The 25,923-nt window shown below is 42.6% G+C and overlaps 1 protein-coding gene across 1 annotated transcript in view; it reads right to left on the minus strand.

Moving 5' to 3' along the window:
* The window catches only part of RFTN1 (raftlin, lipid raft linker 1), a 464,957-nt gene extending 439,629 nt beyond the window's left edge, over positions 1-25,328 (minus strand). The window contains exon 1 of the mRNA XM_073630197.1: positions 24,818-25,328. The gene's annotated coding sequence lies outside the window, so the exon portion shown is untranslated. The remainder of the gene's footprint in view (positions 1-24,817) is intronic.
* Between the last annotated feature and the right edge of the window lie 595 nt (positions 25,329-25,923).

Consider the following 25,923-nt stretch of genomic DNA (forward strand, 5'->3'; position numbering starts at 1 on the left):
GTGTAAACCTACCTGAAATGTACTTTGCTGGGTGACATGATTAATGTTGAATTTCCATCAAGGGACATCGTTTATATTTTCAGTAAAGGACTTTTTTTTACAGTCTTTTATTTACTTTTTCACTTTATTTGTGAATAAGTAAAAAGGGGTACCTATTCACCCGGAAGAGGGGATATCTGACTGCCCCCATATTCTAAAGGAGACTTCTAGATTACAATAACTCCCCCCTGCCGACCTCCTCATCCCTTTTGGGAGAAAGGATTTGGGGATAAGGCCCTTGTCCCCTCAACATTGATGATAAGGTGCCTTGCAAGCAGTGTTCATTTTTACGTCAAATTTCAATTTAGTTTTAGTCATAGCCTTTTGACTAAAATGCCATTTTAGCTTTAGTCGTATTTTAGTCATCTGAATTGTTTTAGTTTTAGTCAACTGAAATCTCTTGTACATTTTAGTCTATTAAAATCTAATGGATTTAGTTAAATTGTAATGCATTATTTAAGGACCTTTATAGCATTTCCAAACTCATTATAACATATTATTTATGGTATTAAAATGGTTGTAAAGTCAGAAGGTTTTTTTACCTTAATGCATTCTATGCATTAAGATAAAAAAGCCTTCTGTGTGCAGCAGCCCCCTTAATATTTACCTGAGGTCCAACTAGATCCAGCGATGTTGCACGAGAGACTCAGCTGCCCGGGACTTCCCTCCTCATTGGCTGAGACAGCAGCGGGGCGCCATTGGCTCCGCTGCTTTCAATCAAAGCCAGTGAGCCAATGAGGAGAGAAAGGGGGTGGGGCTGGGCTACGGCTCTTTGTCTGAAAGGACATAGGGAGCTGCAGCTCGGCTCGGGTGTCCCCATAGCAAGCTGCTTGCTGTGGGGGCAGTGAACAGGAGGGAGGGGCCAGGAGCAGCAAAGAGGGTCCAGAAAAGAGGAGGATCTGAGCTGCTCTGTGCAAAACCAATGCACAGAGCAGGCAAGAATGACATGTTTGTTATTTTTAAACCCCCCCAAAAAAATGAGACCTCTTGCTTACTGGGCACCTAAACCCCCCTCTTGCCCAGACCAATTCAGCTTTTAGTGCTGTCACTCTTTGAACGACAATTGCGCAGTCATACAACACTGTATACAAATGAAATTTTTATCATTTTTTCCCCACAAATAGAGCTTTCTTTTGGTGGTATTTGATCACCTCTGGGTTTTTTTTTTAAAAAATGTGAAAAGACTGAAATTAAAAAAACAAAAAAAACAAAATCGTTTTATATTTTGTTAATAAGTTTTGCAAACAGGTAATTATTCTCCTTCATTGATGTACGCTGATGAGGCTGCACTGATTAGCACTGATAAGGCGGCACTGATGGGCACTAATAGGCGGCACTGATGGGCACTAATAGGTGGCACTGGTGGGCACTGATAGGTGGCATTGGTGGGCACTGATGGGTGGCACTGAAGGGCATTGATAGGTGGAACTAAAGGGCACTAATAGGTGGCACTGATAGGTGACAGTGATGGGCACTGATGGGTGGCAGTGATGGGCACTGGTAGGTGACACTGATCAGCAGCACTGCTAGGTGGCACTGATTGGCACCACTTGTGGACATTGATAGGTGGCACTGATTGCTGGCACTTATGCACTGATTCGTGGCACTGTGTGGGCACTAGCAGGTGGCACTGAAAGGCGGTATCGGTGGGTACAGATGAGGCGGCTTCGCCTCTTCCTCTTCGGGACCGATGTCCCTTGCACTGAAGCCGATGATCGGCTTTTTTCGTGGAGAAAAAAAACGATTACCGATCTTCTGTTTACATCACGTAATCAGCTGTCTTTGGCTGACAGCTGTTCACGTGGTAAGGGGCCTGAATTGGCCCCTTACTCTGATCTGTGATCACCCGAGTCACATTGACTCGGTGATCACAGCGAGCGCCAGGGAGCGTGCAAAGGGGAGGGCGTCTATTGATGGCGTCCCAGCAAAGTAGATCCACGCTGTAGCAGTCATTTGGCTATAGCGAGGATCTGAAGGAGTTAAGGTTTAAACATGCACTACAGACACAGATTTAGCCATTGTGATATATAACCAGTGTTAATTTTGATGTCAACTTTCGACTTAGATTTAGTCATAGTCTTTTAAATAAAATGACGTTTTAGCTGTATTTTACTCATCTGAATTGTTTTATTATTATTTTAGTTGACTAAAATAGTGTTCATTTTGTAGACGAAATTAACACTGCTTGCAAGGACGGGGATCTTTGTCAGGGGGCATGTGGACCTGTATGGTTCAGGAAGAGGTTGTGTGTGTGTGTGTGTGTGTGTGTGTGTGTGTGGGGGGGGGGGGGGGTCAGCACGAAATCACTGCCCCCTTTTTCCTGGCCACCCAGGCTACATGCCTGGATAAGTGTCTCTTATGATATTTAAGGGACACCTCACATCTTTTTTTATATAGAAATGGTGCACCGACCCTTTAAAAAGACAACAGTCATAGAATCATTTGTATTGTCTGAATTGTTTGTGTCTGTGTGAACCCATTCCTTTAACTACTTCCGGACCACCCATGATACATATACTGCGGCAGGGCGGCCCGGGTGCGCAACACATCATACATGTACGTTATTCACACTTCCTGGTATGGTGCGTGCGTGCGCCGCCGCCGGCCTGCTCCCGCTGTGACTGGACGCAGCGGGAGCCAATCAGCGGGTCCACCCACGATCGTTCGGGGGAATGACAGAACGGCGGTCTGCCTATGTAAACAAGGCAGACTGTCGTTCTGTCACAGAGGAAGAGAGAGATCTGTGATTCCTACTAATCAGAAACACTGACCTCTCTCTTTGTCCAGTGTCAGCATCTTCCACACAGTTAGAAAGCACACATAGGGAGCACATTTAACCCTTTGATTGTTCCTGATGGTAACCCCTTCCCTACCAGTGTCATTTATACAGTGTCAGTGCATTTTTTTAGCACTGATCCCTGTATTGGTGTCACTGGTCCCCAAAAAGTGTCACTTAGTGTCCAGATCTGTCTGCCGCAATGTTGCAGCCCCGCTCAAAATCACTGATCGCCGCCATTACTAGTTAAAAAAAATAAAAAATGAAAAAAGTCCCTAAATCTATCCCATAGTTTGTAGAGGCGATAACTTTTGTGCAAACCAATCAATATAAGCTAATTGGGATTTTTTTTACCAAAAATATGTAGCAGAATACAAATTGGCCTAAATTGATGAAGAAATTAGATTTTTTACATATTTTTCTTGGATATGTATTATAGCAGAAAGTAAAAAATATTGTTGCTTTTTTCAAAATTGTTGGTCTTTTTTTGTTTGTAGCGCAAAAAATGAAAACCGCAGAGGTGATCAAATACCACCAAAAGAAAGCTCTATTTGTGGGAAAAAAGGGACATACATTTTGTTTGGGTACAGCGTCGCACCACTGCGCAATTGTCAGTTAAAGTAATGCAGTGCCGTATCGCAAAAAAATGGCCTGGTCATTAGGGGGTAAAACCTTTCGGAGCTGAAGTGGTTATATCATCAACTAAACCAGGTATATATGGTACATTTCCAAGGCTATGACAATGCTGATTAACATGCAAAAAAATTGCTAAACACATAAAATGTCCTCCACCTAAAAACATGCCATTGAATAATTGTAATCACAACTGGTGGAGAAAAACCCGTAGTATCCTCTGTGCGACTTTTCAGTGTCATGTGTGCGCACATTTACACTAGCTTTACTGCTTTGCTACGTTTGACAAAAAACAGCTGACAGTTAAAAAGAGAGGAAGATACTGAAAAATATTAAGGATAACACCTCCAACCCACATTTCTTGATCTATGCTGCTAAATCTTTTATAAAAAGTACAGCAAGTAGGTTTCTTTGACATGACCTATTTTTCACAAAATATAGCTGACTTCCACTTATAATCTTGTTGTCCATAACATACTTCTGAATTATGTCTCCAGGCAACTATTCAAAATGTTTCCTTACTATTACTGTCAAATTCATAAGTATGTAATTTTCGACTTGACACCTTGCTCTCGACTGACATAATGACGCCAAATATGCTTTATGCCAGCTCTGCACAGGCAAATTATTTTTTTTTTAATGGGTTCTAAGAAGCTGACAACAATGAGGCATATTAAAAAAAAAAAAAAAAAAAAAAAAAACAATTGGCACAAAGAAAGCAATCAGTCAGATCCTGTCATCTTAGGGCAGATAGCATCTTGTGCTGCTGTATAAAGCAACAGATAAATAAGGGTGCTGCATTATTACTCAATCACTATATTGCTTTAAATTGATGAGCTGCTGAAATGTATTTGTGTTTACTCATTTGATTGTCACTTTTTGTAATGTGCTCTACAAAGAATGCTAAACTATTCACACAGACTAAAACCCTTAAAGTTATTATAAAGTCTTGTTTTTTTTTTTTTTTTTTGCTTTTTTTTTTTTTAAATAACAAACATGTTCTACTTACCTGCTCTGTGCAGTGGTTTTGCACAGAGCAGCCCGGATCCTCCTCTTCTCGGGTCCCTCTTCGGTGCTCCTGGCCCCTCCCTCCTGTCGAGTGCCCCCACAGCAAGCAGTTTGCTATGGGGGAACCCTGAGCCGAGCTGCAGCTCCCTGTGTCCATTCAGACACGGAGCTGCTTCCGGCCTGCCCCCCTCTCTCCTGATTGGCTAACTGACTGTGATTGACAGCCGTGGGAGCCAATGAGGCCACTTCTGTGTCTCAGGAGAGTCCCAGATGGCTGAGGGACTCGTAGACATCACTGGCTAGAGATGGGGCTCAGGTAGGTATTAGGGGGTGCTGGGGAGGCTGCTACACACGGAAGGCTTTTTATCTTAATGCATAGAATGCATTAGGATAAAAAAAACCTTCTGCCTTTACAACTCCTTTAAGGTTTTTTACCTTAATGCAGTGAAAAACCTTTTGTGCTGCAGCTCCTCCCCAGACCCCCCTCCCCCCTTTTTACCTGAGCCCATCCAATCCAACGATGTGCACGAGCGCAGCAGCTCCTGCCACTGTCTCTCTCCTCATTAGACAGATTGATAGCAATGGGAGCCAATGGCAATCTAAAGCTGTGACATGGGAGCAGGGGGCAGGGCCAAGTCCCGCTGTCTGTGTCAATGGACGCAGCAGCGGGACTCGGGAGCAAGCGCACATGGGTGCCCCCATGGAATGCGGCTTTCCGTGGGGGCACCTGCTGAAAAGGAGGGGTCTGGAGCTCCAGTGGTGGATCCCAGAAGAAGAGGATCTGGGTTGCTCTGTGCAAAACCATTGCACAGAGCAGGTAAGTATAGGCATTTTAGTTATTTTAATAAAAAACAATGAAGCTTTAGTAACACTTTAATTCAAAAAGGACCCCTCAATCTAGAGTCCCTCAGAGGTCGGCATATTTTGGGTGTCAGCCAATTAAATTACAGACATATCTTTGTTTTGTGGGAAGAAACCAAAGTATCCACACTGAAACATGGAGAACCTACCAAATACAAGAAGATAGTCAGGGGAATGCAATAAATCTCAGATGACACTTTTCTGGCAGCATGGCCCCTTAAAATGGTCTGTGCCCGATTCAAAAATACCTACCTGTAGCTTTACCAACACATGCAGCAGATTCAGGTAGTTCATAATAGCGAACTTTTACAAAGTGGAGCTCCTAATGCATCAAATTCAAAAATAGTTACCTCCAGTCTGAAGATAATGAAACTGAAGATAATTAAAGTGTTACTATACTTGCAATGGTAAAATCAGTCTGTATATGAAGCAAAGCATGCTTGTTATATTCACTGTGTAACCTAATGGATTAACCCTGTGCATTATGTAAAAAGGCTGTTTGATGCTGCCTTCTCTGATCCTCCCCTTCCTCCACAGTCCCCAATCCATCTGCAGATAGTACAGAGTCTTTGGAGTCACTCTGCACATGTTAAGTGTGGTGTGTATTGCTAGAGAGTTTTTTTTTTCTTGAGAGAGTCCATGTGATCAGCACATGGCCAATCAGCACTGTTCAGACAGAGGGTCAAGAGTTCTGCAGTCTCATAGGACAGTCAGAGTAGAATGAAAACTCCTCCTACAAGCTTTAACCAAACACTGATAGAAGTCACAAAACTGCTATATACTGCTGATGAGAAAAAGTATTTAGCAGTTTATATTTACTAAAGTAATTGCATTTCCATGTTCTGTATACTGTGGGAGACCAGATCAGATCTTTCCCGCAGCAATTACCTTTTGTACCACCTCCCCCTCCCTTTAGATTGTAAGCTCCATGAGCACGGTCCTCTTATTCCTACTGTATTGAACTGTATTGTAATTGTACTGTCCCACTCTACATTGTAAAGCGATGTGCAAACTGTTGGCGCTATATAAATCCTGAATAATAATAATAATATAGTGAGTGCAGGGTCCTGGGTTTAGGAACACTTTAAGACCAAGTATATGTTGGCATACAGAGACAGGCAGAGTGCCTGTTTCTGTATGATGTGTAGCAGTGTGACATATAGAAAAGAATTCAATCCGGATGGCCGCACTCCAACGATTTTTTATTGGTTAAAAACCATACAGCAAAAGATGAAATCAACAGCTGACATGTTTCACACCATAACTACTGGTGCTTACTCATAGCTAACTCTTTAGGCAATAGACAGAAATTTATATGCACATGTCAATACAATTTTTACAGAGTAAATGAGGTGGACTTAATTGAATACCTGAAGAGCTGGTGAATTAGTGTCTACTCACTACACATGGAGGCTTGGCTCTGATTAAATCAATATCAGATCTGCCGATGCCTGTGTCTTACATTATGTTGCCATTTTGATGCGACTTTAAACGATAAAGCCCAAATCGCTACTACAATATGTATACATTCCATGGTTTTTACAATTGCTGATGACAAATCTATACATCTAAAAACATAGATGGGAAGTAAAAACATCAAAAAAGGCAAAAAAACCCCATGAAAATCAAATACATGTATTAACATATTAACATATATATATATAGTTTCATTATTGCTGGAGGAAAAACATGTTTATAGGAACACCTGCAAAAATTGACAAAGAATTCAATATATATATATATATGTCATATGTCATTAAATGCAGTATTAATTATTAGCTTTATTTTTTTATTATTATTATTAGCTTTGTTTAATTATGTTAAAACTTCAAAGCAATCCTTCCAGCAAAAAATATATAGAACACTTATTGGCCCCTTATTGGCAATAAGAATTCTCACATAAGGTTTCTTTTCTATTTATCTTTTCTAGATTTCAAAATATTAATTCAAATGATTGCATGAAAAAGAACACGTGTGTATATGTACATAAGAACAGGAAATGACTGTAAAAAATGGAAAGAGTATTGGAATGGACGTTAAGAATAATGCAGGCTTAATGAAAAGACAATAGATATCAGCAAAGAAAATAGTGTGTATGACACAGATTCTTTATGGATGTATATGCATCCATATATGTGAAGGTGTGTGAAAACATACACACATCTCTGTGTGTGTGATGTGTCGAGCGAGTTTGGGGTGGAGGAACTTGACTGGACTGCACAGACTCCTGACCTCAACCCGATAGAACACCTTTGGGATGAATTAGAGTGGAGACTGCGAGCCAGGCCTTCTCATCCAACATCAGTGCCTGACCTCACAAATGCACTTCTGGAAGAATGGTAAAATATTCCCATAGACACACTCCTAAACCTTGTGGACAGCCTTCCCAGAAGAGTTGAAGCTGGTATAACTGCAAAGGGTGGGCCAACTCAATATTGAACCCTGTGGACTAAGACTGGGATGCCATTAAAGTTCATGTGTGTGTAAAGGCAGGTGTCCCAATACTTTTGGTAACAGTGTATATATGTAACGTGCTGCGTAAATTGACAGCGCTATATAAGTACCTTTAATATTAATAAATATCAAGACACACCAAAACACTTAATGTGCTTGTGGTGCGATTATTTCCTAATGATACCCTAAACATCCACATTGCAAAACGCACTTGGCCCAGTGCCAAAATTTGGTACATGAGCTTCTTTGGTGCACTTATGGAGCGGAGGGAGGCCCATTCAAATAAATGGTGCCACTACAAAAAGGTATAAAAGATGTTATGTGGGAGCAGCACTTAGATGTGAACAGGGCCTCAGAAAGCAGCCCCTTACTGCAGTATTAGCAGATGAAAAAAATAGCATATCCTAATGCAAAAAAAAAGCTTTGGCTATACATACTTTGAAAAAAATGTTACTTTTGAAGAAAACTGCAATTTTTTCAAAAGAATTCCAGCATCTTTCTATAGACTGTTACATCTGAAACATCTTAACTCAGCAGGTACCTGTTCATATTTCAAACTGATTATAAGGCGACCTAATTGTTTTGATATTCTAATATTATGAAATATGAAAGTACATACACATGCAAAAAATTAATTGAATAAACATTCTAAAGAAATTCATCTTTAAGTAGACCTCTTACTAATAAAATTCCTTTTTGCTCATTATTTTCTTACTCCTCTCTCTGACACAATCACATACATATAAAAGCCTATTTTTGTTGACTCCCCCATGGGGATAGTGACGTCCCCTTGCAGTCCACAGGCTCCTGAGATATCTATTTCAAACAGTATATCCAAGAAGGCCAAATGTTAGTAAGTGCCAAAGTATCTGTAGTTTGTGCCTGGATAAATATCAGCTGCTCATCCCATAAACAAGGCGTAAGTGGCAGGGAGAATGCATAAAAAATAAAGTAAAAATAAATGAATGCAAAAAAAATAAAGAAAAATAAAAATTGTATGCTATTGTGTAAGAAGGAGTGGGAGGAGGAAATACCAAAAAGTAACAAAAAAGTTAATATAAAGAAGAAGTATAGCCAAAGTTCGTTTGGCTGTACTTCTCCTGTGCATCACAGGAGTGCAGTTTGTTCTGCACTCCTGTGACCCGTTTTCAGCAGACAGCAGGCTGAAGCCCACTGTCAGCTAACGTCACAGAGCCGGTCCAGGCTTGGGCAAGATTGCGACAATGAAGTCAGGATCCGCCCACATGCCTGGACCGGCACCCAGCTCAGCCTCTCAGCGAACCACTGAGAGCCTGAGCCAGCTGCTCCCACCCTCTCCACAGCCCAGCGCTCCAGTAAGCGAGGGGGGGGGGCAGAGCAGAGAGCTGGTGACTGACAGTCACCAGCTCTCTGCTCGGGAGCCCTGACATCTGAGTGATCTGGGGTGTTTGATCACTCAGTTCTCAGTGTTAGAGTTGGCGGGGGACCAATGGAGTATTGGACAGATGCTGCATCCACCTAGGTAAGTATGATTCTGCTAAAAGTAACAAAACCATACTTCTCTTTTAATGGTGAAAATTCTGCTTTTATTTTGGTAGTACTTTTAAAAATAATTTGAATTGAATCAAACTAAACAGAAAAACAAGTGTACGCCAGTGTTAATTTTATCAACTATAATTGGATGGCAACATGGTCGCTAAGTGGTTTGCACCCTTCCCATGCAGCCTTAGGTTTTTGGATTCAATCGCCTCCAAAGAAACGGTCACCATGTACTTGCTATGTTCTCTACATACCTGTGCTAATGCTTTCGTTTTCTCCAACAAAACAAAGATCATTAAGATAATTGGCTTATTAACTGATCTACCTTTGCCAGGAAAGTAGGTAAAAGTACAGTGGTTATATTTAGAGGCAATGTGGTAGCTAAGTGGTTCACATGCTTCCTTTGCAGCTTTAGCTTGGGGCTACTCAGCCAATTAAAGCACATGTCAAGGCAAAAAAAAAAAAAAAACATGTATTACATCTCTGTAAAATATGCACATTTCCAAATTCATCCCTTTAAAGCGGAACTAAACCACTGATTTAACTGTTTCCATTAAAGCTCATCCAGAAGCTGACACCGATGACACCGTGTAATATGGTGAAGGTTCTTTATTAGATAATAGAATAATTGGTCGCACCATAATTGGCCACACCGCAATTGATCCAAGATTCTTTATTAGGACATTCCAAAAACACTACAGGAACACAATGCTGGTAGACGGGTATCACACATTTCAGGTGCGCTTAATCATGATTGAGGCGGGTTCACACTTGTACAACAAACGCTCCGACTTGGAAGCTCATGTCCCATGATGTGTGTAAATCAATGGTTCCCTATGAGAGCCGTCTTAACTGGTCCGACACAAGTCGGTCCGGCTTTGCAAAAGGTTCCTGCACTACTTTAGTCCGACTTTGGTCCTAGTTCAGCCCATTGACTATCACTGAAGTCGGATCAAAGTAGGATCCTTGATCTAACCATCCAACTTGTGACATCCGACATGGTGATTACAGCAGCAGTAAAAGGAATTTATGTCACACTGGGATTGTTTTGATCGGTCAAAGGACAAGTCAGACTATCACAAAGTTGGATCAAAGTAGTATCCTGTGCATTCAAGTTGGATGGATGAAGGACCGATGTAGGACTGATGTAGGACTGATGTAGGACCGATGTAGGACTGATGTCGCAGAGCAAAGTAGCATGACAGTCATATGACTGTCATGTAGTATCAGTGTGAACCCAGCCTAAGCGCACCTGAAGTGTGTGATATGCATCTGTCAGCATTCTGTTCCTGTAGGGTTTTTGGGATGTTCTAATGAAGGATCTTGGATCAATTGTGGTGTGCGGCCAATTCTTCTGTTATCTATTGCACACGGAGGCGAGCCGGGGAGGGCACCCACTGGATCCATCAGGCTTCCTTTCCTCATCTGGAGCGGCAAGTTTTTCTTGTTAAGATCAAATGTTCTTTATTAGCAGTATAACAGTTTCACAACTGTTACAAACTAGATTAAACTAATTTACTTCAGTGTCGTATACTGTACAAGTCTTGGTTTCTTGTAGTCTTCCACAAACAGTGGACTATCAGAAGTAAGGGAACCCCCCCGTTTTCACAGAAGAGGGTCATAGTTTTCATGGGACTTATAACTAATAGTCATGAGCTCAGGTGTGATAGGATAACCAATTAAAAGAACACTTATGTGCTGGAAGGATAACCAATTAAAAGAACACTTTTGTGCTGGAAGTGCCAATTTTCCACCCCCCAGCTGTATACTGGTTACCAGGCTGTAACTCATCTGTTCAGCTTCATTTAGACTAACAGACCTGTCCTGGAAGAAGTCTGAGGCTGAATTCACATCAATGTATCTCCATGCATGCATTAAGACAAAGGCGAACACCTGACAAAATGCATGTTGATGCATCATACTGAACATAAACGCACCACGATGCATGTGAAAGTACGTTTATGTGCAGTATGATGTGCGTAACATCCAATACAATGCATGCATTGCATGACAGATGACAGAGTGTGTCTGCATGCTCTTTGATGCGCTTCCTTTGATTTAATAGAAAACACATCAGAGAGAAAAATGCATAGGTGTAAATCCAGCCAGGGGTTTCCCAGCAAAGTCCATTTTGTTAGGTAGGCTCTTATTACTGTCTGTCCCACAGTCCAGTAGGATTATTTTTAATGACTGGTATTGCTAGGTATGCTGATAATACATACAATACTAGCAATCTAGGGATTCCTAAAATGCCAATGTCTTTGTCCAGCCCAGTGAAGAAATAAGATGTTACTCTGCTTTACTATTACAATCTACTTTAGTTGAAAGTGATAAACATTTAGCGCACATCTTGTGCTATCTAAATTAAAATGTGTATCAAATCAAAACTTTTTTCTTTGGGTTTGGCTAGAGTGGGGGAGGCTTAAGCCTAGTACAAGTGGGCTGAATGTCAGGCGGCATCAACCAATTCGATAGAAACCGGCCAACATTCGGCCTCTGTGTACTGCAGCCAGTCCAAACGGCTGGATTCTGTTGAAGGGGTATGACCGAAAAAGGTCTGACAATCAGCTCCCGCTCATCGCTGACAGGAGTGTTCTGGTGGGGAGAGCAGTCCCCTCTGTCAGAACACAATAATTCAGCAGGGGGATCGTTTTACTAACAATGCATAGTTAGTACAGCGGCTCCAACCTAAGCTGTCAGTTTTTTTTTTCATTCAGCCCGCTGGGTTGAATGAAAACAAAACTAGTAGTGGGTACCATTGGCTGAGAGTGCTGATCAGGAGCCGTTCAGCAGACTTTTTTTGGCCATCCCCCTTCATCAGCTGTACACGCGGGCTGAATGTCAGCTGGTTACTATTGACCTGGCTGATGCCAACATTCAGCACACGTGTAATAGGCTTTAGAGCAGGGATATGCAATTAGTGGACCTCCAGCTGTTGCAGAACTACAAATCCTATGAGGCATAGCAAGACTCTGACAGCCACAAGCATGACACCCAGAGGCAGAGGCATGATGGGACTTGTAGTTTTGCAACAGCTGGAGGTCCGCTGATTGCATATCCCTGCTTTAGAGCCAATGTTTGTTTATACTGTTGTCAGGGGCTCTGGTTTCCCCCACTTCCTTCACTTCCTGTCCCGATGACTATAGTTTTAAAATACCGAAAGCGAGGGAAAATCTGCAACAGAGACACAAAAAGCAGTAAAAAGCTTACAAAAGAAACCTCAAAAATACATTTATAGTATTTGGTCACAAATAGAGGTCTTCATTTGCATACATCTGAAAGGACACGGGAAAGCCAAAGTCAAGGCACCTCTGTGTGTGGTCTCTGCTCTAATTGAACAAACTTAGAAATATACTGTGTATATATATATATATACACAGTGGGGAAAATAATTATTTGATCCCCTGCAGATTTTGTAAGTTTGCCCACTTACAAAGAAATGAAGGGTCTATAATATTTTTTATCCTAGGTGTATTTAAAATGACAGAACATCAACCTAAAATCCAGAAAAAACACATGATACAAATGTTATAAATTGAGTTGCAGTTCAGTGAGTAAAATAAGTATTTGATCCCCTACCAACCAATTGTGGCTACAGTATGTGCTCATGTGGCACACACATTAGTCCTGTCAATTTAAAGCGGAGTTCCAGTCATTTGTTTTGTTTCTTTAAAAGTCAGCAGCTACAAAAAGTGTAGCTGCCGACTTTTAATGAACAGTCACTCACCTGTCCCACGGTCCAGCGGTGTGCTCACCGCAGCCGTGTTCTCCCCGTGTCCTCCCTCGGGAGGCGCCGGCATCTCTAATATGGGCACTCGGCTGTGACAGCTTGCGGCTTCACAGCCAGGTGCCCACTGTGCATGCGCGAGCGGCGATGCACTCTGTGACTGGCCCCAAAGTCTTCTAGGACCTGTCACATGTCCCAGAAGACTTTGGGAGGGAAAGCTTCTGCTTGCGTTCGCCAGGGCGACCATAACAGAAGTAGGAGCAGGTATCTGTCACATTCCGGTACCTGCTCCCCCCCTCCTCCCTAAAAGCTCAGTTTCACAAACAGGAGCCGGGGAGGAGGCCTTAAAGCGGAAGTTCCACTTTTGGGTAGAACTCCGCTTTAAGAAGGTGTTCCTAATGACAACTCGTTATATGTTAAAAGACACCTGTCCACAGAATCTTTTTTCCATCCAAACCTCACGATCAAAGGGCAAGACCAAAGAGTTGTCAAAGGGCGTCAGGAACAAGATTGTAGACCTGCACAAGGCTGGAATGGGCTACAAGACCATCAGCAAAAGGCTTGGTGAGAAGGAGACAACTGTTGGAGCGATTATTCGCAAATGGAAGAAATACAAAATAACCATCAATCGCCCTCAGTCTGGAGCTCCATGACAGATTTCGCCTCATGGGGTAAGGATGATCATGAGAGAAGTTGAGGGGTCAGCCCAGAACTACACGGGAGGAGCTTGTGAATGATCTCAAGGCAATTGGGACCACAGTCACCAAACAAACCATTGGTAACACAATATTTAATTGAAATTGGATTGAAATCCTGCAGTGCCCACAAGGTCTCTCTCCTCAAGAAGGCACCTGTACAGGCCCATCTGAAATTTACCAGTGAACATCTAAATAATTCAGAGAAGGATTGGGAGAAAGTGCTGTGGTCAGATGAGACCAAAATTGAGCTCTTTGGCATTAACTCGACTCACTGTGTTTGGAGGAAGAAAATGCTGACTATGACCCCAAGAACACCATCCCTACAGTCAAGCAGGGAGTTGGAAACATTATATTTTGGGGCTGTTCCTCTGCTAAAAGTACAGGCTGACTTTGGCGCATTGAGATTTTAAAATCCTGGATGAGAACCTTTTTCCCTCCGCCACAACACTGAGAATGGGTCGCGGATGAGTCTTCTAGTATGACAATGACCCAAAACATACTGCCAAGGCAACAAAGGAGTTGCTCAAGAAGAAGCACATTAAGATCATGGAGTGGCCAAGCCAGTCTCCAGACCTTAATCATATGGAAAATGTATGGAGGGAGCTGAAACTTTGAGTTGCCAAGCGCCAGCCAAGAAACCTTAAGGATTTAGAGAAGATCTGTAAAGAAGAGTGGACCAAAATCCCTCCTGAGATGTGTACAAACCTGGTAAGTCATGTTTTGCTTGGGGATCAAACACTTATTATGCTCACTGAACTGCAACTCAATTTATAATGTTTGTATCATGTGGGGTTTTTTTCTGGATTTTTGATTGATATTCTGTCTCTATCATTTAAAATACACCTATGATAAAAATTATAGACCCTTAATTTCTTTGTAAGTGGCCAAACTTACAAAATCTTCAGGGGATCAAATACTGTAATTATTTTCCCCACTGTGTATATATATATATATATATATATATATATATATATATATATATATATATATATATATATATATATGCCGTATACACAGTATATCCTCCCACTGTGTTACTTCCCTGATGGTTATGAGCTGATTTAAAATCCCACACAATCTCGAGGTATCCCACTGTAAAATGTAACAAACTAAAAAATGTTTTTACATCACATATTAACATCCACATGTAGAACACCAAACATTAGAGGTAATTTATGCTTACAAAGCTAATACACCTTTGCACGCTGGTACTGACTAGTATTCCAATGTTCCTCATCTCCCTTACTCAGCTAAAGTGACCCCAGTGCTGATGTAGAGGGACAGGAGAGGGGCAAACAAGGATGCAGGCGTCTGACATCTTCCTCATCAACCAATAATGCCATTAACTGCTAGAATGCCAGTAGCTGGCCCTCACAATCCCAAAGGTTGTAATGTTGCAGAATAAAAACCTGTGGTTTGTGTGACAAAAGGCAGGGTTGATCCACTTGCTGGCTTGTTAACCCTATTTTGGGCAATTTTTAGGCATTTTGCCAAGGCACCCCTGAAGAACCCAGAAGACACCCTGGTTGAAAAAGACTGATCTAGAGTTTTCTCGTATTTTTAGATATCTCAGATATGTACAGAACATCTATGAAAATCTATGCATGGCAGGGATGAATGTGTCGATCACTCTGGTATGATACAAAGGCTAAATCATGCTGGGGGTTTAGTGTTTCTGAATGACATTCAGAAATGTTACAGCAGTTCATAAAAGGAAACTGCATAAACACACTTCTGCATACTGCAGCAAAACACAAAAGTTTAAGCCTTGAAAAAAATACCCTGCTGTGAAAGATCCCCTAAAACACCACTCCCAGCGTGCTACTGATGACGGATGTACATTAGGTCACCCGTGCTGAACCGCAAAAACACATTTTAACAAAGTTAGATTGAAGTAAAAAAACAAAACAAAATAAGGCTACACTCCAGTCGAACATGACAAGTTTGTATTTAAACAGCCTTCACTCCGAGCAACTGCAATCATTTTGTTAAGCGCTGCGCAAACTGTTGGCGCCATATAAATCCTGTATAATAATAATTCCTATTGGTAAAATTACTAGTGAATCCGCTGCATCAGGCTGTCAATAGAACAGCAAAGGAAACCATGAATTTATAATCTCATTTTAGTGCAGAGATCAACAGAAAGTTTCGCAAAACGAGTGCCATAATACGATTGTTTACAATCCATGTGAACAGAGGTTTTAGGGATCCTATTAGTCAAACTTTCTGCCCGTCGGTTTTTCCGGGAGATCTGGAGGAAAGCTCACTGTTAGCTGGGCACCCGTATACATCTGACTACCTCTGAGACCATCTAGGCCCAAATTAAAACATAGGAAAACAATTGCATTCTTTTCCATTTTTTGGACTTAAACATGATGGATTTGAGGTAAAAGAATGTAAACGGATGCACGTCTTTTCCTGCCTTCAGAACTAAGGCCCCATTCACACCTGAGCATTTTGTAGCTTGAAGCCTGAAGCTACAAAAGGCTGGAGGGGAAAAAAATCAAAGATTCTCTATGGTGATGGTTCACATCTCCACTCCAAAACGCCTGAAGCCAGAAGCTCCAAACTGCCTGAAGCTCAAACAAGTTCTGGAACTTTTTTTTTTAGGCAGATTCAGGCTTTTTTCTGCTTTTTACATTGGTGACCTTTTGACCTGTACAAAATCGTGGCAAAATCGCACAACTTTCTGCCTGAAAACGCTACGCTCAGGTGTGAATGGGGCCTTAATGATCCATTACAAGATGCAAGAAAACTGAATGGACACGGATGTCACAAAAGTTCCAATTCGGCAGAGAATCTGTTCACAGTCCCTTGCTCATCAGAATGGATGCCACTGGTTTAGAAAGATAAGACTGCAACAAAAAAGGTTTATATCATAAATAGTCTGTGTCCTGTGTATGGCTAACTTATTATAATACAGGATTTATATAGCACCGACAGTTTATGCAGCGCTTTACAACTTGAGGGTAGACAGTACAACTACAATACACTTTAATACAGTAGGAGTGGGTTCTGACATACAAGCAGGGCCGGCCATAAGGGGTACCACCAGTCCTCCTGTAAAAGTCGCGGGCAGCAGGGGGAATCAGATGTGGGCAGGGCAGGATTTACAATTACAGGAATGTTGCCCTGTGTGTCTCTCTCTGTAACAGCTGAAAGCCAGTTTCTCCACCTCTCCCTCCCACCGGCTTTTAGCTGCTGCACACAGGGCATCATTCCTGTAACCCCCCCCCCCCCCATGCACTGACACCCCTCTTGTCCTTCCCATATCTGATTCCCCCTGCTGTGTGTCCTCCCCCCGCACCGCTGCTGGCTTCCCTCTCCTGCCAGCAACTGCGGGCACACAGGGAGGATGTTCAGGATGGAGAGCGGGGGAAGGGGCCAGTAAATATGTCATTTACCAGGTCCTTCCATTTCTGAATGAACACAGTGAGTGATCGGTACAGATCACTCACTGTGTCCATTCATAACTGAACTGTGTTTTCTATGCAGTTTATGAATGAACAGGAGTGCCCTGTCCATTCATCAGCAGTGCAGCTGAGGCTGCAGAGAAAGGAAATTAATAATCTGTGTCCTCAGTTCTTTTCTCTGTCTCAAATGTGACACCTTTTTTTTCATCGCCCCCCTCCATCCCCCTTACAACAGCAAATGTACTATTGAATATCATAATAAAATAAGTAAAAAAAAAAAAAAAAACTGTCAAAATTAATTTAAAAAAATTTGTAAAAAATATATTTTTTACACTGTAATGCCCTGTACACACGGTCGGACTTTGTTCGGACATTCCGACAACAAAATCCTAGGATTTTTTCCGACGGATGTTGGCTCAAACTTGTCTTGCATACACACGATCACACAAAGTTGTCGGAAAATCCGATCGTTCTAAACGCGGTGACATAAAACGCGTACGTCGGGACTATAAACGGGGCAGTGGCCAATAGCTTTCATCTCTTTATTTATTCTGAGCATGCGTGGCATTTTGTCCGTCAGATTTGTGTACAGACGATCGGAATTTCCGACAACGGATTTTGTTGTCGGAAGATTTTATATCCTGCTCTCAAACTTTGTGTGTCGGAAAATCCGATGGAAAATGTTCGATGGAGCCCACACACGGTCGGAATTTCCGACAACACGCTCCGATCGGACATTTTCCATCGGAAAATCCGACCGTGTGTACGGGGCATTAGACTGCTTTCACACTGAGGTGCTTTACAGGAGCTATAGCACTAAAAAAAAAGCCTGCATGGGGCCTGTAAAGAGCCTCTCCTCTCACTCCAATGTGAAAGCCCGAGTGCGCTGGCAGGACGGTAAAAAAAGTCCTGTAAGCCGCATCTTTGCAGTGCTGTAGGAGCGGTGTATACACCGCTCCTAAAGTGCCCCTGCCCATTGAAATCAATGGGCAGCGCCGCCAAACTGCTGGCAAAGCGCCGTTGTTGCGGCGCTTTGCCGGCAGTTTGAACCCTTTTTCAGGCGCTAGCAGCCGAAAACCTCTGCAACAATGACGGTAAAACGCCCCTAATGCCCCAGCGTGAAAGTAGACTTAAAAATATTTTTTAAAAACTGTAAAAAATATTTTTTAAAACTGTAAAAAATATTTTTTTTAAAAATTGTAAAAAGAATTTGAAAATTGAAGAGCAAATTTACATGGGTTCTCATACAGTGTGAAAGAGTGGTTTGTTTGTGTGGCTGGAGTTGCCTGTTACTCTGAGGATGCAGCAGCTTCAAAGCACAGCCACAGATCCTAATCTGACAGGTGTGCAGGTGTGAGTGAGTGTCCCTGAGGCCCCTTTCACATTTGTGTGACCTGAAAGTCACGCAATTTTGCAGCAACTCCTAAGTTCACACTGACAGTGGGAATGAAATTTCATTCCCGCATGTCAGTCCCGACTTCGGGGGTGATTTCAGAGACATCTGTGTGGATTTCTGCACAGATATCTATTGAATTCACACCCCGGAGTCGCCAAAAGAAGTACAAAAACTACTTTTGGGAATTTTCATTTGCGGCGCAGCACCGATTCAGACGGTGCCATTGCTGGCAATTGCCTCTGATTTGGCATGCGATTTGACATATCATATCATTCCAATGTGAACCAGGGCTGACGCGATTTTGCCGCGACTTGAAACAATGCCTGTATAATGTTGAGGTCTATGAACCTCAAGTCGCATCAAAGTCGGACCAAAGTAGTGCAGGGACTACTTTGAGGTCGCTGCGACTTGATACGAATAGTACTCATTGAAAATCATGGGGTACGACTTGTCATGCAACTTTGCAGTTCCAAGTCGCAGGACAAGTCGCACAAGTGTAAAAGGGGCCTGAATGCACACTGTCTGTATTTGGGGCTGTACACCTGCATCCACAACACGCCTGTCAAATTATGACTTGTGGCTGTGTTCGTACAGCTGCTGCATCTTCATAGTGTAACCTGCCTGTAAACAGCAATAGCCAAATAAAAAAAAAAAAAAAGACACTGACTCACACTGTACAGGCCACAGCACCTATGGGAATGAGCCCCACGACCTCACTTACACACAATTTTATTTATTAATTCAATACAATTTTAGATGTAGCAGGAATTGTGTAAGTTATGTTATGTTTGTGTCCGCTAATAATGATTTTAGTGTATTTTTGGTGGAAATATTGTTTTGATATTTGGGGAGGGGGGGGGCTGTTAGAATTCAGGGGGCCGAATACATCCTACCTAACAGCAGCCTTGCATGCAAGGTCTTATTCATTACAATAACTCATAGCTGCCTATCTATCACCACTCTAAATTAGAAATTTGATTAGCTGCTATAGTTACTTCTACAGTGCTTGCGTGTGTCCACTTCATAACCATGATAAACAATACTGGAGATTTTATGTATCAGGTACAGAGAACATAAGAACTATGCCAGGCAAAGCAACTGGTTCATTTTACTTTATTTTACACCACTCCAGATTGCCGACCAGGCCTTTTCTGGCACTTTTTGCTTACAAGGGAAAATCAGTATTTTTTGCTAGAAAATTAGTTAGAACCCCTAAACATTATATATATATATTTTTTTTTATCAGAGACCCTAGAAAATAAATCGGCGATCATTGCAATTTTTCATGTCACACGGTATTTGCACAATGGTTTTTCAAATGCAGTTTTTTTTTAAAAATACACTTTAATGAATTTAATGCAAAAAAACACAATATATTTCCCAATTTTTTGGTAAAATATAAAAGATGATGTTACGCCGAGTAAATAGATACTCACGCTTTAAAATTGCGCACGCTCGTCGACAAGCTACGATACTTAAAACCCCCATAGGCAACGCTTAAAATAAATTTTACAGGTTGCCTGTTTAGAGTTACAGAGGAGGTCTTGTGCTAGATTTATTGCTCTTGCTCTAATATTTGCAACGATACCTCACATGTGTGGTGCGAACACCGTTTCCATATGCGTGCTCAACTTAAGTATGCATTCCCTTCTGTGTTCGAGTATGGGGGGTGGGGGTGCTTTACTTTTTTTTTTCATATTTATTTTTTTCACTGTCCCTTTAATTTTTTTGTATCACTTTTATTCCTATTATAAAGAATGTAAACATCCCTTGTAATAGAAATAAGGGATGACAGATTCTCTTTATGGAGATATCTGGGGTCTATAAGACCTACCTTTAAAAGAAAAAAAACAAAAAACAAAACTGTATTTGCTTAAAAAAAAAGGGGAAAAAATTGTTTACTTCCTCCCTAGACCGGAAGAGACGTTGCTCTGGTCCTCCAAGATCATAGAGGTGATCAGAGACAATCTGTTGACCTCTATGGCAAGCCGCACAAGCCACCAGATCATTTCCTGGGCACGCTGGTAAAAACGGTAAGCCCGAGAAACACCGGCAAGCAGCGGGGGTTGGGAAGACCCCTCCCATTGATTCTAAAAGCGATCCAGTGGCTAGTTAGCAGCTCGGACCACTTTTTTAACAAAGCTAATCACTGGCTGAAAAATAAAATACTGGGGTTATGGCTGATAGCTTCAGCCTAACCCTGGTAAACCACTTGCAAGCCATACATCATATATACAGTACGTATTGTGGTTGCCAAGTGGTTAAGCCAACAATAACAAAGAGAAATAGCCAATGCCTCCAGGTAACGAGAGCATGTGATTAATCTTCCTTCCTCTTATGTGACAGAACTGGTGCTTAGTGACTGGCCTAGCATTATCACATGGGACCGGGAGAACATCCTCAGCTCTGTGTAGACTTTACCCAAGACATGCCTTGGAGCTTTACACTGGATTTCCAAATAGCTAAATGATGCAGTGAGGGAGTGAAGAGAAGGTAAGTATGTCCGTCTATAGGAGAGAATTAGTCCTGTGAACGTGTTACTTTGCCCTACAAAGGGCCTCTTAGGTATACAGAATATAGCTTTTCCAAAAGCAGAATCCAAGGAACATCCCCAACTTATCCCACAATCCAAAATGAAGGCGCAACAACATAGTAAAGGGTGCAGAAAGTGTCCCCCAGCTTTGGGAGTGTATTGGAGAATATCCCAGGCCAATCACACAACTTAAAGTGGTGCCTCAACAAACTATTGAGAAGTGATAGAAATGTCGCCAGTTTTGGGGGCGTTTTGAGGAAAATCCCCAGACCAAGCAAGCGGCGACCCAACAACCTATTGAGTGGTCAAGGAAGTGTCCCCAGTTTTGGGGGCGTTTTGAGGAAAATCCCCAGACCAATCAAGTGGTGCCCCAACAACCTATTGAGAGGTGAAGGAGATGTCCCCAGTTTTGGGTGCATACTGAGGAAAATCACCTGCCATATCAAGTGGTGCCCCAACAACCCATTGAGAGGTAAAGGAGGTGCCCCCATAGTGAGGAACATCATCAGCCAATCTCACTATTTAAAGTGGTGCCTCAACAACCGAATGAGAGGCGCAGGAAGAGTCTCCCAGTTTTGGAGGCTTTCCAGAGATTACTTTTTTAGCAATTTGTACTGATTTTCCGACGATGCTTAATATGAGGATATATGATATTAAGATATATAGAAGCCTTCTAAATGATAGCTTTGCTTTAGGAAGAGAAAAAATGTGCCTGTGTTCAACTTACAACATGTAAACTCACAGCAGGACATACTCGCAGGTACCTGCAGGTCCGTAAACATAACTATTTTTTAGCATCCCCTGAAGTCTTGGTCTGGCCCTCTCGTAATACAATACTGGTCCATAGCTATGATCATTGATGCCACTGACTAATAATGAGAAGTGTGGAATGGAGTGTGCCTGAACTTGACTTTAGGAAATTAAGTAATTTAATTAACTCTGGATCTTGGGGCTTCCAATGAGTTCTGGAAGCTGACTGTATGACCACCTCTATGACCACTTCGATGTCCACTGTCAGGTTAATTGTTGTAATGTTAGTGGAGCTTCACGGTGCCAGCTTATGCCAGCATTTATGCGTGTTGCGGATAGGGCAGCCCATTCACTTGACTGGGCTGTCCTATGCACATTTGTCACACCAAAGAAGCTCAGGGACCATATTTTGGCCCTGAACCAGGCGCAATTTTAGAAACGTGTTTTGTCGTGTGACAAACGCAGCAAAATCACACCCAAATGTGCTTTGCATGTTTTGCCCCGATTTGGAACAGGGCCTTAAAGTGCCATTTATATTAAATTAATATTATGCCAACAACAACAAGGGTAGAAGTTAAATTACATAATAGTTAAAAATATTATTTCACAAATACACACAAAAACTCATAATGGTCCTATTTACTCATAACATAACCAGTCTGGGTAATAAAAGTGCCGGAAAATCTACACAAGCAGTCACATTCTGTAGTCAATGAACCCAACTTCCTGACAAATTACTCCTCTTCCTTTCATTGAAAAACTTTGGAGATCTCTGATTTTTGTCACTGTAATATGACTTCCAACAATACCAATGATAAAATCGTGGTCTGAGCAAACCCAAAACATGCAAAATATGGCAAAGATACGAACGTGCTTAATAGGGGTCAAAGTGGAATATCCCTAAGCAGCCAATCACATATCAGCTTTTATTATTCTGCCTATTTTTAGCTACAGAATGGTGACTTTTCTGGTACAATATTTTTTATTGAAAAAATAGAAAAAAACATAACAGAGTATACATGCTAAACAAAAAATTCCCATGCAGGGGACATAGAGGGTAAGGTGACTTTTGACTGGTTTTATAAATATGGATATTTGAATGAATTCACAGTGTTTCCTTTGGCTTATTGACAATCTAGGTAATAAACGGAATTCCTCCCACATCCAGTAAACATCAATAACCCAACTGATGGTTGATTGGCTCCTGTCTAAATTTGACTTGATACGGATCTGTGTATAAGTGAGATAGAGACCTCCCTGATGTGAATCTACAGTATGTAAAGTGCTACATAAATTGTCAGTGCTATGTATCAATGACATCACCAATAATAATATAATGTGCTCTGAGCTAACCCAAAACATGCAAATTGGCAATAACATTACAGATATGAACTTTCCCAAAACGTGGAACATCCCTTGGTAACCAATTACAGACCAGCTTTCATTCATCTGCCCATTATTAGTTGCAGAATGCTAACTTCTGAATGGTTTTTATAATATTGCTATTTGCATTCTTTAATAAGGTAAACTCAACAGTGTTTCAGTTGGCGTAATGACAATCTAGGCAATAAACAGACGTTCCCCACAACCAGTACAAATCATCAATAACTAGAGCAGCATTCCCAGTAATGACAATGTGACACTCAATACAACTAAATTGTGTGCGGGAAAACTTGTTAATGAAGTATGTGTCCCCAGCTGCTGCAAGTGCCGGAAGGATCAGCTGTAAAACCTTCCACAATACTATAATCCGGAGATTCATTACAATGCATTGATAGAACAGTAAAACTACAAGGTTACCCTTTCATCCAGCACAGTCTGTAGCAGTGCTTTGGGCAGGGGATCAATGAAGGAGCATGTGTAAGTTCTCTCCCCAAAGAAGACTCTGTGCAGGTTACTGATGATCCCCTGTGCAGTATATCAGTGACCCCCATCACTCCAGTGCAGGTTACTGAAGACCACCCTGTGCAGTATATCAGTGCCCCCCATTCCTCCAGTGCAGGTTACTGATGACCCCCCATCCCTCCAGTGCAGGTTACTGATGACCCCCTGTGCAGTATATCAGTGACCCCCATCACTCCAGTGCAGGTTACTGAAGACCACCCTGTGCAGTATATCAGTGCCCCCCATCCCTCCAGTGCAGGTTACTGAAGACCACCCTGTGCACTATATCAGTGCCCCCCATTCCTCCAGTGCAGGTTACTGATGACCCCCCATGTGCAGTATATCAGTGCCCCCCATTCCTCCAGTGCAGGTTACTGATGACCCTCCATGTGCAGTATATCAGTGCCCCCCATCCCTCCAGTGCAGGTTACTGATGACCCCCATGTGCAGTATATTAGTGACCCCCATCCCTCCAGTGCAGGTTACTGATGACCCCCCATGCATTATATCAGTGACCCCCATTCCTCCAGTGCAGGTTACTGATGACCCCCATGTGCAGTATATTAGTGACCCCTATTCCTCCAGTGCAGGTTACTGATGGCCCCCCGTGCAGTATATTAGTGACCCCCATTCCTCCAGTGCAGGTTACTGATGGCCCCCCGTGCAGTATCTTAGTGACCCCTATTCCTCCAGTGCAGGTTACTGATGACCCCCATGTGCATTATATTAGTGACCGTGCAGAGTATTAATGACCTCCTTGTCCAATGTACAGGGGATCCCCTGTACAGTCTATGATGACCCCCCTATGCAGAGTACTGATGATCCCCTGAACAGTCTATGATGACCCCCCTATGCGGAGTACTGATGATCCCCTGAACAGTCTATGATGACCCCCCTGTGCAGAGTACTGATGATCCCCTGAACAGTCTATGATGACCCCCCTGTGCAGAGTACTGATGATCCCCTGAACAGTCTATGATGACCCCCCTTTTATAATGTACTGATGACCCCCTGAACAGTCTATGATGACCCCCCTGTGCAGAGTACTGATGACCCCCTGAACAGTCTATGATGACCCCCCTTTTATATTGTACTGATGATCTCCTGGTGATGATGATGAGGATTACCTGTAGTGCTGTGTATATCGCCCCGTAGTCAGATCGCAGCACTCTCTCTCTCTCTCTCTCAGTAGCCGGCAGGCTCTGTGTACATGCTCTGTATGTAGCAGGCGGCAGTAAACTTTTCAGGCTGGCTGATCAGCTCTGCAGACTCACAGGTGACAGCGACTAATAGGTGTCAGGAGGGTCCCCAGAGGACAGGCTGTGCTGTGCTGTGTCTGCACTTCCTCTGGGGCTGAAGTCATCAACAAAATATGTTGCTTTGCATGTTCAGTCCAACCACATCCTCCGAGCCTGGCTGTCCTGATCTCCTCCACTCCGGAGAACTGCACAGCTCCCCCGACACTTCTACATCTATGGACACTGCTGATCAGACAGGAGGCAACTCGGAGAAGAGGATGGAGGAGCAGAGGATGGACGATCAGAGGATGGAGGAGCAGAGGATGGACGATCAGACTGCTGCGATGTGTACAGAACATTTCCCACAGCCCGAGCCTCCCTCTCCTCTCCTCCAGGAAATCCTCATCTCTACAACTCTGGCGCCCCCTCCCTCTCCGATCCTTCATCTCCACTCATCTCCAGTCCCTGCATGGGATACCTGTCCCCTGTGTCTGCAGGGGGGCACCTACCTGGGCACTGCATCCTTCTCTCCTCACCAGTCACCACTCATCACACACATTATAATCTCAGCTCACTATACAATCTCCTTTAGATTTTCCAAAATTGTTTACTATACTATACTGTATATAGGTTATACTGTATATGTTATATATTTATTGCAATCAGATTGTCATAGGCGTGCGCAGGGGGTGTGTAAGGTGTGCCTGGGCACACCCTAATCACCCTTTGCGGTGCAGATTCCCCTGCTGATATTTCACCAAAGCCCCCCAATGGGGCTCCTAAAAAATATCGTAAAAAATAATTAAAAAAAATAAAGTAATCAAAAACTACTGCCACTTAGTGGCAGCTGGTGCTTAATAATTTGGGGGGCGGAAAACCGACACCCCCCCTTAGCGAGAGCCTCCTTACTTTAGGAGGCAGAGGTCCTGCCCGGGATGACTTTGATCTCCCCTCCTCCTCCCTTCCCGAGCTGGGGAGTGCTGGTTGCTGGATGG

This window comes from Aquarana catesbeiana, linkage group LG05 (assembly GCF_042186555.1).
Source record: "Aquarana catesbeiana isolate 2022-GZ linkage group LG05, ASM4218655v1, whole genome shotgun sequence".
Classification (NCBI taxonomy): Eukaryota; Metazoa; Chordata; class Amphibia; order Anura; family Ranidae; genus Aquarana; species Aquarana catesbeiana.